The following is an 11,451-nucleotide window of genomic DNA, read 5'->3' as shown; positions in this document are numbered from 1 at the left end:
GACGGATGGATGGATGGATACTATATACAAATACTTTATATGGGTGGATGGATACTGTATACAGATAATATATTTAAATATTGATGGATGGATGATTGGAAGATTGGATAGATAAAGAAATGGACGGACAAATACTATACAGATACTGTATACAGATGAATGGATGTAGATAGATGTATAGATAGATACTGTATATAGATAGACAGATAGACAGACAGACGGATGAAAGAAGGGCATCAACAATATTGTCCACGTCTGTAGATAGACAGATAGATGGTTGGTTGGATAAATGGATAAATGGATGGAAGAATGGATAGATGGATAAATGAATAGACAGATTTGTATACATTTTATTTAAAGAGCTGTAAGTGTGTAGAAGTGTTACTCACGCTGTTTCATGTGTGCTTATTTACACATGTTTGCTTTGGCCTGCAGTGAATTCTCTTGGCTGCGCTTACTCTCTCTTACACACTTTCTATCTTTCTCTTATTTCTGTCTGTAGAGATGTGGGAGAGGTGAGTGCAAAGTAAACATTGTCTTTCACACACACATGCACACACACACATGCACACACACACACACACACACACACACACACACACACACACATAAACACGCCCTGCTGCGACTGGCTAATTTGCTTCCATGCGCGATGGGAGAGGGGACCCCGCTCACCCTCTCAACAGCTAGGGGCCATTTTAATCTTCCAGCCTATAATATCTCAGCGTGCTCCTCGCCGTCCTGGCTCGTTGCCATGGGGAGATATGGGATACAGGTTGCCACTTCACCAAATCAGCTAGAAATCCCCTTTAGCCCCTGAAACTTGTGATCAGGCCACCTCCACAACAGACGGGAATACAATGACAATGAAATGAAAAGACTCCTCACTTTGAATATTTGCTGTTATTATTCTCCTTCTTCTTCTTTTTTTTTTTTTTGAAATGAAGGCTTGTTGTGTTGCTTGCTGCGTCCCTGGTGTAGATGCTTCAAGCAGAGCAACAGCTCCCTAATGTTAATCAATGCTGAATGGCCCTCGCCGACAAATGAAAGCGCGCAACGAACATCGCACCATAGCACCGCAGAGGAATGCTTTATTTTTTCCACTGTTTATTCCCTTCGCAAATGTAAGCAACAAGCGCCGAACAAAAGAACAAGCGCTGACAACTGTGCCGCTGCTGATCTTGTGTTTTAAGAAAGACTATGATGCTCCTTTTGGGGACGACGTGGGACACCTGTTGAATTTGTTATCGTGAAACGTGTTTGCTGATAGAAATCAAACAGCTGCTTTTGTCAGACTGAATGTCTAGTGTAATGTCGGGGTCTAATTTAGGCCGAGAGCTACATATGCCAATACTCAATAATTCAATATGTTAGGGATATTGTACATCCAGAAGGTTGTCAGATTATTATACATCTGTCTGGAATACTTGATTCTGATCAAGTCGTGTAATTCCAAGGTCTGTTATTTTGAGATAACAACCGCTAAACAACACAGGCTCATTCAGGAACGTTGAATCACCCTGACAGTCAGTGAGGATGTTTACATCCATGTTTGGTGGCTTCTTGTGAACAGTTAACACAATCTCATGGCAATTCGTAACTTTTTCATTTAGTGGCTAATTCGTATGAATTCGTACGATCTAATTTGTACAATTTAGTACGATTTGCTTATCCCCCAATGACGGTTGGGGTTAGGGGTGGGGTCAGGTGCCACGCCTCCTTTTTAAAATTGTACCATTTCGTACGAATTAGCCACTAAACTTGCAAAACATTAAATACTTACGTTTTCTCGTGAGATCAGGCTGGTAGGGTGGCATATGCTTTATCCAGCTGCTTCAGTTTTTGTCAGCTTTGCATTTTTGACTGTTTGATGCCATCTTGTGACTGAATAATGCGCAAGTTAGTGTATACTCCACCAGCTTTTTCGGTCAGCTTTGCATTTGATTAAAGAATTAATTAACTATTATGTCTCCGAACAATGTTTTGTGTGGCGACGCAGTGGCGCAGTAGGTAGTGCTGTCGCCTCACAGCAAGATCGTCTCTGGTTCGAGCCTCGGCTGGGTCAGTTGGTATTTCTGTGGGGAGTTTAATGTTCTCCCTGCATTCATGTGGGTTTCCTCCAGGTGCTCCGGTTTCCCCTATAGTCCAAAGACATGCGGTACAGGTGAATTGGGTAGGCTAAATTGTCCGTAGTGTATGAGTGTGTATGAATGTTTCCCAAAGATGGGCAGCGGAAGGGCTTCCACTGCGTAAAACATGTGCTGGATAAGTTGGCGGTTCATTCCGCTGTGGTGACCCCAGATTGATAAAGGGACTAAGCTAAAAAGAAAATGTTGCAGCAGAAATCGAGACTCATCAGACCAGGGAACTTTTTTTCCAATCTTCTATTGTTCAATTTTGGTGAGTCTGTGCCAATTGTTACCTCTTAGCTGACAGGAGTGGCACCCAATGTGGTCTTCTGCTGCTGTAGCTCATCTGCCTTAAGGTTGGACATGTTGTGCGTCCAGAGATGCTCTTCTACATACCTCGGTTGTGACGAGTAGTTATTTGAGTTACTGTTGCCTTTCTATAAACTGGAACCATTCTGGCCATTCTCCTCTGACCATTCTCTGTAAACCCTGGAGATGGTTGTGCATGAAAATCCCAGTAGATCAGCAGTTTCTGAAATACAATTCCACAACAACCATGCCACGTTCAAAGTCACCTAAATCACATTTCTTCCCCATTCTGATGATTGGTTTGAACTGCAGCAGATCGACCATGTCTACATGCCTAAATGCATTGAGTTGCTGCCATGTGATTGGCTGATTTGAAATTTGCATTAATGAGCAGTTGGACAGGTGTACCTAATAAAGTGGCCGGTGATATTGTAATTTCAAGTCTTAGTCAACACCTAATGGGACATTCAATGGGAAATGAATAGAAACGTGAACATTTTGTCTGAATGTCCACGTAAGACATCAGACTTTCCAACTCAAGCGGTTCGCGTTGTAAGCATCAAACTCGCGAAATGCTTAATTTACATAATTCGTTTGACTTGTGCCGCCTCATTTGCGTGAATGCTGCAGGATGTCTATGCATTTATTCGCATAGACTTGATATCCAGTTGTATTTTATACTAATATGACCTTAATAAAAGTAATAAATCTAGATTTTTCCCACTGCTGATTTTAATCCAAGAACTGACAATTCCTATTGAGACTTTATTTAAAAATGTTACTTATAGTACTTTATATTCCTGTTAAATGTAATTTGCTTAACACATTTATTTAGTTTTGACATACAATAGGCTAATATACTGTGTGTACTACTCACTATACTACTGTTATTATACCTGATAAATGACATTTTTTGCTGCCTAGGTCACCATGATAATACTGTATACTCTGATAAAAGCTTCAACAATAAACAGCAACAAGAAATGTTGATACTATCATGCTATTTAGACGGGAATACAAAGTGGGATCGGCATGCAATCTGACCAACCACTGTTCATTTTGTTTTAGTATTGGACAATCAATATTTATACACCGGTCTAGCAAAAGCTCTTTCGAATTATTATGCGGCACTCTTGCTCGGCCAGACTTTTGATAGATATAAAAAAGACCCCCTAAACAGAATATAAAGCGACTCAGATAGAGTTTGTTTTATATTTATATTGTTCAGCAGAGAAATGTGACTTTGATGGAGCCTCAATAATAGACCAGATATAAATAATTGCACAGCAGTGTTGACCTGTCAGTGACATAGATAACTTAAAGTGTGTATACTAATCATAATTTCTGTCCATCCTAAAGCATCCATTGTTTCAAATACATCTCATTGTATCTGAAACATACGTTGAGAGGAGTAGTTCGCATTTAACAAATACTTTTTATCCATGGCAACTTTTCACACTGCACACATAATAAATGGATGATATTGACCTTGACTTGAGTTTTCTGAACAGAGATACAATTCAATTCATTTCAATTCATTTTTTTTTCTATAGCACTTTTACAGTGTAGATTGTGTCAAAGCAGCTTAACATAGATGTTCCAGTATATTAAAATTGAAGCTTGTGTCAGTCCAGTTTTCAGAGGGGAAGTTTAGTTCAGTTCAGTTTGGTTTAATTTTCACTGCTGAAAGTCCAAACACTGAAGAGCAAATCCATCAATGCGCAGCTGCACAATTCCCAAGTCCATGCATTGGGCTTTAGTTATACAGTATATAGTTCTACAGTTAAAAGTGATAGCTGTTTAATTTATATAGCTTGTTTTTTTCGGTCTGAATAGTTTCATTTGTTTCATCTGGAGATCTGATCTGCAAGCAGTCTAATTCCTGATTATTTTGTTTTTAGTGATGTTTAAACGGGATATATTATATCTCTTTTAGTACAAAGTATATTGTATTTCTGACAATGTGACTGCAATAATAATAGCAAAAATGCTTTTCTTACTTAGTTTTTGTTTTGTTTTTAATATTAAAAAAAGTGTTATAAAATCGAAAACAAAATAATCTGACAATGAGGGAAGCAAATCATATTGTTTTCATTTTAAATGATCTTATTTTGTCTACCTCATTGGCAAATTATTTTGCTTGTTTTTAAAGGTGCAGTATGTAGGTTTGACATCCAGTGGTTGAACTAGGTATTGCACACATGTTTCAAAACACACGCAACCGCAGGTTGCTGGATTGATGGCATCAACAGAAATGTGCCAAACTATCAAGCCTAAAGGCTGTTAAGACTGATTTAAGTCGTGTTTTAAATAAAAGAAATGACATGTGATAGGAGAAATATTTACCATATTAAAAATGAGTTTATGTTCTGACCAACACCTGAAATTAATATTTTAGAAGTGGCTTCTATTTATTGCAGAACAATAATAAGAATAAACAGAACTATTTTCATGTGGTCACAGGACAACTGCTGCATTTAAAATAAAAATGCAACTTTGAGAAAAAAAAACTGCTTTTAATCTTTACTATTTTGTTTGTTGCAAAGACAAATTAAATAAAACCACTTTTTTTTTTCCTAACCAGGCTCTATCTCAAATGTACCCCTATATACATATTTGCTAAGTGCCAAATACATTCCAGAGAGTATGTTTTTTGTGGTTTTTGTTTTTGCGAATCCACCAGAGGTCACTGTGTACACTTTTTCTGGCATCACAAGTGCAATTCGCCCATGCTCTTTTGGCGTAAATCCACCAGAGGCCACTGTCGAATGACTACTACCCGACCAACCATCTGACCGATACCCCCACCATCCTTCTTCCCTAAACTCAACCAATAGTGTTTTCAAAATCACAGATTGACCAGTGCCCACTAACTTACCTAAACCCAGCCAAAAGTGTTTTGAAAAGCCACCCAGAAAAAAGAAAAGCCTCCTGATTTTTACCATGTTTTCAGATTTTACCACATTCTCACTCCATTATTTACTTATTTATTTTATTTATTTTTAGTTTTTTGTCTTACCTGCATTCTGGAATTGTTCTTCGCCAGACTTGAACCCCATCATCGCAATCAACTCCTCTCTACATATAAGTCAGCTGATGTACTTGGCGAGCTACTGGACAAACTGGTAACAGCAGGAAAGCCTTCCATATGAAGGTAAGCATGACAAGGAACAGCATCATATCGCCCCGTAGCGTTCGTTTTAAAGATAAAATGCAGCTATTTTCGTATTTCTGGCTACATAATTTACGATATTCAAAAATTGTATATAGAACTACAAGTTCAGAATGAGCCTATATATATTGTTGTTTTTTCACTTAATCCAATATAAATGCTCTTTGAATGAAAGCCAGTAGTTTCATTTCTTTCATCATAGACAACAACAACAAAACAATAACAATAATAATACAAAATTGTGCAAGACATGAAGACATAAATTATAATTTATATCTGTCGAAAAGTGTTCATTATGGGAAAGAAGACTCAAGACGCTCTCTGAACCACATGTATGCTTTCAGCAGGCGTTTTATTTGAAATTGATTTCAAGCTATACATATAATAAGCTAGATAATTTTGACCTTGCAATTTCATCCTCGCATCAGAAACATTATCTCAATATTACCTTCTCCTTGAAATATTTGTTATTAATATCTGCAAAGCCCGACTTCACTTAGACCAAAATGGTAGATATACTACGCCATATCAAATTCCATTTATAGTGTGCTGAAATATTCAAGTAAACGTGCTTTATTGGAAGAATTCCCAGTGTTGTATATGTTGACACACTCAGTCTGAGCATTAATCAGTGTGTGTTGTGCTCTCTGTGCACCAGTGTGACAGGCTGTATTAGACTGTAATCCACCAGCCACAGAGGAGCGTAACCTCTGAGCCCACTGACATTAGACCTATTGACATGTCCCTCTGCCACAAATCAACCGGTGTGAACACCTCTAATCTCAGCCCAACATTGCCCTTCAGCTGTACGTTCACATGACGGGAACTGAAGGATTCTTATGTGACTTGTGACATATATTATTGCTGCTAGATTGGTTATATATATGTGCACATGAACACCTGGTCAATTGAATGATTGGTGGTAGAGAAATATCTGTGTTTTTTTTTTTTTTGTTACTTTGTTTACTAGATTGTTTGTTTGTTTGTTTGTTCATTCAATCATTCATTGATTTGTTTGTGTTTGTTTGTTTGTTCATTCATTCATTTATTAATGTATTTGTTAGTTCATTCATTTATTTGTTTGTTAGTTTGTTCATTTATTCATTCATTCATTTATGTGTTTGTTCGTTCACTTGTTTGTCCACTTGTTTATTTGTTTATTTATTTATTTATTTATTTATTTATTTATTTATTTATTTATTTATTTATTTGTTAGGTCATGCATTTATTAATTTATTTACTTGTCTATTTGTTTCTTTGTTATTTCATTTATTCATTCATTCATTTATTCATTCATTCATTCATTTAATTGGTTATTTATTTGTTAGTTCATTTATTTAATTGTTTGTTTGTTTGTTTGTGCATTCATTAATGTATTGTTTGTTTGTTTGTTTGTTTGTTTGTTTGTTTGTTTATTTATTTGTTAGTTAATTCATTTATTTTCGTATTTGTGTGTTTGTTATTTCATTCATTCATTCGTTCGTTCGTTCGTTCATTCATTCGTTCCTTCCTTCCTTCCTTCCTTCCTTCCTTCATTCCTTCCTTCCTTCATTTGTTAATTCATTCATTCCTTTTATTAATTTATGTATTTGTTAGTTAATTTTATTTATGTATTCATTCATTTATTTGTTTGTTTGTTCATTCATTTGTTTGTTTGTTTGTTCATTTATTCATTCAATAATTTAAGTGTTCGTTCATTCATTTATTTATTTATTTGATTGTTTTTATTTCATTCATTCATTCATTCATTCGTTCGTTCGTTCGTTTGTTTGTTTGTTTATTTATTGTTTGTTTGTTGGTCTATATGTTTGTTTGTTTGTTTTTTTGTTTGTGAAATTGCACATAAGTTTTCTTTTGGTTTATCTGTCTTCTTCTTTTTTACTCCCTATATACCAGTGTAAATGTTAAATTCATTTATTCATTCAGAACATGCAAACTCCACACAGAAACGCCAACTCAGCCGAGGTTAGACTCAGCGACCCAGCGACCTTCTTGCTGTGAGGCGACAACACTATCCACTGCGTCACTGCGTTACCCAATAATAATAATAATAATAATAATAATAATAATATTATTATTATTATTATTATTATTATTATTATTAATTATTATTATATGTTATTAGTAGTGTTATTAATCCAAATTACTAATTAAACATTTTATAATAATAATAAATAATAATATAATAACCAAAACATAACATTATTAGCTATACAAAAAAACACAATTATGCATTAGCATTCCTTCTGAAACTAGAGATCGTTTCACTCCACAAAAAAGTTAAATTTCTTATTAGTTTAAGCACTTGAACAAAGTGTCTCCTCTGATAAAATTACTTTCTCGTCAGTAAGATAGTTATTAGATTGTCTTATTTACACAATATGGTTGAATTATGGGCAGCATGGTGGCTCAGTGGTTAGCACTGCTATCTCACAGCTAGAAGGTCACTGGTTGGAGTCCCTGCTGGGTAGTGGCTGAAATGGCATCCGCAGTGTGAAACATATGCCGGAATAGTTGGCAGTTCATTCCGCTGTGACCACCTGTGAAATAGAGACTTAGCTGAAGAAAAATGAATGAATGGCTGAATTATTGTTTTAGAAAGAATAGATTGTACATTAAGAATTTCACAATATTTTCCAAAAACATGGAGTGTTGATAAGTAAGTGTCTGGTCCATACAGAGAGAAGAGAGTGTGTCCTACATGTGGTTTGTTAACAAAACTTGACAGCAATTTTAACCAAACAGCTGTAAGTGTTTGAAATGTTCAGCATATTTTTATACAAAATGTTTCTTTTGGGCAATAGAAAAGTGAACAGAATATTGAACACTGTGACTGACCATTATTCTGGAGCCATTAATGACTGAGACTTTCTCAGGTTGCACAGGCTTCAGGAGAAACCGCCATCGGTGTGAATGTTTCAAATCGTGACTGATGTGTTGATTGAGCTATTTAAAGTATAACGAGTCAGAAGCTCGACGTGAAGATCGTATGATATTCAGGTCATGATCGACAGCACAATAATCTACGTGTCATAAAAGTACACTTTCTTTCTGGCAAAGAACTGAAATGATGGCTGAATCCTGTTTGCTAATGTCTGTCAGATATCAAATATTTGCCATCTGAAGCCAGGGGGAACTCTGTAAGCCTATCTTTTGGTGAAATTGTGTATGTCTTTGTCATTTGTTTTATTTATTTATTTACTTTCCTTTGTGGACTGGAAAGAAAGGCGATTTTGTTTTTACAAGCAGAGAGATATTTGAAGCTGTTCTGAATTACAACATCAACTTGCTGCAGGGAGAAAGACATGAAGATGGAGATGGAGAGGAGGAGGTTGGGGGCTGCAGCGTATACTCGCGCCCTAGGCGGTTATTTTTGGACCCAAAACCAATCGCTGGAAGTCGCTAAAGCAGGATACTGATGTCATTCCAGCAGCCTTGAGAGGCCAATGAAGGCTTTATTCTTCTTCTTCCTTTTTCTTCCTCTTCTTTTTTATTTGTTAGCATTATAACCAAAGCAAAAAGTGTGAATAATTCTTTCTGTCTGTAAAATAATTCTCTCTTAATAATTCTCTTTCCTAAACATCTTGGGAATTAGACGATAATACATTTAAATTTTAGTAAAACTTTGCAAAAACAAATACAAATTACACAATTTTACATATGTTTTGTTTCTCGTGTTTTTTTTTCCATTTTTTTTTATTATTAAAAAAAAAAAGAGTCCTATTATGCATTGAAAATAATCATATTTTTGTTTTGGGGGTCTCCAACAAAAGACATCATCATCAAAAAACACTTTAATTGTCTTATATGTTTATTTTTAATTGATTATCCCGACTCCTATATGATTTGTTGAGCAATTCAAGCCGCGGTCACACTAGAGTTTGAACTTGCGGAATGATGTCATATGGCATTGCGAAAAAGGGCGGGATTAGAAAAAAGATTAGATATTAAAAATATTACAATTTTTACAGTTCTGTACAGAGAGGTCATGTTTTCATCTCACACAATCTTTGGTCTTAATCATATGATGCAGTTTCGCAGGTCAGAGTTCACCAAGCTTAAACTTTCCAATGCAGCGAAATGCGAAACTTGCAGCGCGACCTTGCATTGCAGGTCTGACGCATTCATGTGCGTATGAATGGAAGTCTATGGGAAGAAAAGTGCAGTGTGACCTTAGCTTCTTTTGTTCCCAAACCCCTCATTACTGCGATGCTAATCTGCGCTGATTGGTCTGATGACCCAGTCTGTTGCGATTGGTCGACTGCGTTCTGCGTGAGACAGAGATAGCCGCCCACCGCGGTTTATCAACATTGTTGAAGTAGTCAGAGTGCAGTGTATGATGCATGAAAGGTCGTTTTCAAAAACCCATAATAAAGGCTCTTTAATAATTTTTCTCTAACATATACATTTGGGCGTACTTATTTTTAGACCAATATCATAAATAATTTTGTTAAATTAGCTCCAGATTTGGCTCAGTATTTACTAATGGTTTTCCTTCGGCTTAGTCTCTATTTCAGAGATCGCCATTGCAAAACGAACCACCAACTATTCCGGCAAATGTTTTCAGGCTTCTCCTTTGCTTTTTCACGCATCAGTCTTGCGTTTGTCCATTTCTGAAAGGATCAGATGTCAGAAGCACTTCAATAATCATGGGCATGCTATTATTATCAGCTCAAGAAGATCGTTATTTCAAATATATACGTGTGGAGAACACAAACGAGACAGCAAAAATGCACGCGCTAGTAAAAAACTGCAGGACACAAGGTAAAATCTGCTCTTCTTCTTTGCTTTGTAGCTGTTTATCAAAATGACAAGTTTAGCTTGAGCTCGAGTAAACCATGGGCTGTTATTATATGAATATAGTATTACGGTGTAATGTCTCAGCTGTTTTTTTTTTTTTGTTTTTATTCTTCTGTGTTGTTTCAGAGTAAGTGAAGTATCTCTGTAAACCAATAGCGTTCAGTTGCATGTCTAGCTTCGCCTTTTGGTACCCTTTTGTTGAGCCAGGTACCATTTGCAAAGGGTACCCAAAAAGTGGTACGGTAGTGGTTCGCTTTTAGGAACCTTTTGACAGTGGAAATGGCCATAAAAGCATACTGAACCGAACCGTACCACTTAGTGGAAACAGGCCATTAGCGCAGATTTGACGCTGTAGTAGAAAACTTGACGAAAACTTGACAAAACTTGATTTTAAAAAGAGCACTGCAGTTACAGCATCTACCAACAGGGGGTGGACCATGCTAACCTGCCAAACCTCAACATCATGCTGCTGATTCCAGATTTAAGACAGAATATCCTGGCCCAAAGTTATATTTTCTTCCATGAAGGTAGGCAGATACACCTTGTCAGTGGAAAAAACGAGGTTAGTGATCTCCCATCTTGCATTTACAGTTACATCAACCTCTTTCATTTCCTGTTTACTGTGAAAACTCACTTACCGAATTTTCTCTACCGCTCGCCTCAAAAAAAAGATCTTGCCTGGAGTTTTAAAATGATAGCTGTGGATGTCAAGCATAACCTGTCCCTCCCCAAACTTCACACAGGCCTTCAATCTGTGAGCCCTGGCTCGCGCTCCTTTACCAAGACGCTTCATTAAGTTTTTATGAAGCTGGCTCTTGTCACCGATACTGACAGGGGGCCAGAAAAAGCAGCCGAATGAGAGAAAGCAGTGATGAGGGAGGCAGTCAATCCATCCATCCATCCTCACTGCTCTATCCTCCGTTTCTTTTTTTTCTGCACTTCACGTCCCTCATAGCATGGTCCTGACAAGGGCCCTGTGGTTGAGTTTGGGCCCTCGTGACACCCTGTGGCAGATGGGGGGACCATAATAGAGATCAGGGC

General features: G+C 36.9%; 1 long non-coding RNA gene across 4 annotated transcripts in view; it reads left to right on the top strand.

Moving 5' to 3' along the window:
• Positions 1-9,269, top strand: part of LOC141386167 (uncharacterized) — a 180,337-nt gene extending 171,068 nt beyond the window's left edge. For all 4 annotated transcript variants that reach the window (XR_015493099.1, XR_015493092.1, XR_015493098.1 and 1 more), the window contains 2 exons: positions 5,485-5,592; positions 8,906-9,269. This is a non-coding gene — a long non-coding RNA (uncharacterized LOC141386167). The remainder of the gene's footprint in view (positions 1-5,484; positions 5,593-8,905) is intronic.
• Positions 9,270-11,451: the final 2,182 nt, after the last annotated feature.

The sequence above is a fragment of the Danio rerio genome, chromosome 6 (assembly GCF_052040795.2).
Source record: "Danio rerio strain M-AB ecotype USA chromosome 6, GRCz13ab, whole genome shotgun sequence".
In the NCBI taxonomy this organism is placed as follows: Eukaryota; Metazoa; Chordata; class Actinopteri; order Cypriniformes; family Danionidae; genus Danio; species Danio rerio.
The sequence above is the reverse complement of the archived record's forward strand: the minus strand, read 5'-3'. Positions and strand labels throughout refer to the sequence as shown.